Source organism: Eschrichtius robustus, chromosome 14 (genome assembly GCF_028021215.1).
Source record: "Eschrichtius robustus isolate mEscRob2 chromosome 14, mEscRob2.pri, whole genome shotgun sequence".
Lineage (NCBI taxonomy): Eukaryota > Metazoa > Chordata > Mammalia > Artiodactyla > Eschrichtiidae > Eschrichtius > Eschrichtius robustus.
The window spans coordinates 85,501,427-85,503,056 of NC_090837.1; the positions used below are offsets into that span (position 1 = coordinate 85,501,427).

At 43.5% G+C, this 1,630-nt stretch overlaps 1 pseudogene; it reads left to right on the forward strand.

Annotated features, from left to right (window-relative positions):
• The first annotated feature begins 636 nt into the window (after positions 1-636).
• On the forward strand, positions 637-1,392 carry LOC137776342 (ras-related protein Rab-2A pseudogene; annotated as a pseudogene).
• Positions 1,393-1,630: the final 238 nt, after the last annotated feature.

Below are 1,630 nucleotides of genomic sequence, written 5' to 3' on the forward strand. Positions count from 1 at the left end.
TATTATTAAAGTAGTGAAAATCAAATTGTGATGCTTTACCTTTAATTAGGTTGGTTTGAATTTTTAAAATATAATATATAGTATTGAGAAGAGATATGAAAAAGCATAACTAATTCTACTCAGTAATGATTTATTGAGTGTTTACTATGTTCCAGGTGTCTTGCTAGATACCAAGGGCACATTCATTTCTTCAACAAACATTTATGGGGCATCTACTATGTTTGAGGTGGTTTGCTGAAGACTGGTGGTTCCTGGTGTATAGGACAGGAATGGTTCCCGCCATTATGGGGCTTACTTTCTAGCAGAGGAGACAAACATTTTAGAGCACACACAACAAAATATATACTTAAATAGTGAAAATGCCTATGAAGGAGATATTGTGGTTTCTACGGGAGTTAATAATTTTAGAACTAACCTCATTAGGGCAGGAGAATTTTCTTTTGAAAAATTAACATTTGATTGTTCAGCCGGGCTCCGCTGGGCGCTGTCTTTCTTGGCTCAGACGGTGTCGGTTTGTCCCGCTTCCCCTCGGCCCCTCACTCCCGGCGGCTGACGACGTCGGCGACGGCTGCGGCGGGCGGGGCCTGGCGTTTCGAGGCCGAGCGGCGCCGGGGTGAGGGGCGCGGAGGAGGAGGAGGAGGAGGAGCCCGAGCAGGAGGAGGAGCCGTGCGCCCGGGCACCGAGCGGCCGCGGCCATGGCGGACGCCTATCTCTTCAAGTACATTATCATTGGCGACACAGGTGTTGGTAAATCATGCTTATTGCTACAGTTTACAGACAAGAGGTTTCAGCCAGTACATGACCTTACTATTGGTGTAGAGTTCGGTGCTCGAATGATAACCATTGATGGGAAACAGATAAAACTTCAGATTTGGGATACAGCAGGGCAAGAGTCCTTTCGTTCCATCACAAGGTCATGTTACAGAGGTGCAGCAGGGGGTTTACTAGTGTATGATATTACAAGAAGAGACACATTCAACCACTTGACAACCTGGTTAGAAGATGCCCGCCAGCATTCCAATTCCAACATGGTCATTATGCTTATTGGAAATAAAAGTGATTTAGAATCTAGAAGAGAAGTAGAAAAAGAAGAAGGTGAAGCTTTTGCACGAGAACATGGACTTATCTTCATGGAAACTTCGGCTAAGACTGCTTCTAATGTAGAAGAGGCATTTATTAATACAGCAAAAGAAATTTATGAAAAAATCCAAGAAGGAGTCTTTGACATTAATAATGAGGCAAATGGCATTAAAATTGGCCCTCAGCTTGCTGCTACTAACGCCACGCACGCAGGCAGTCAGGGAGGACAGCAGGCCGGTGGGGGCTGCTGTTGAGTATGCTTTTACTGTCTTGCTGCCCAGAAGGGGCTCCTCACTCTTTCACCCTCTCCTCCTGCTCAGCTGAGACATGAAACTCTTCCAAATGGCTTTATGTCACAGAAGACGACTTTAATCCTTCAGATTCTTGTATAACTTTGAATAAATGGTTAATGTTCACTTAAAAACACAGATTTTGGAGATTGTATTCATATCTATTTGCATTTGATTTCTAGGTCAATTGATGTGATTATTTTTGTTAAATGTTGTCTTGTGCCCTTACCTACGAACTGAATTGTATTGAACACTACAAA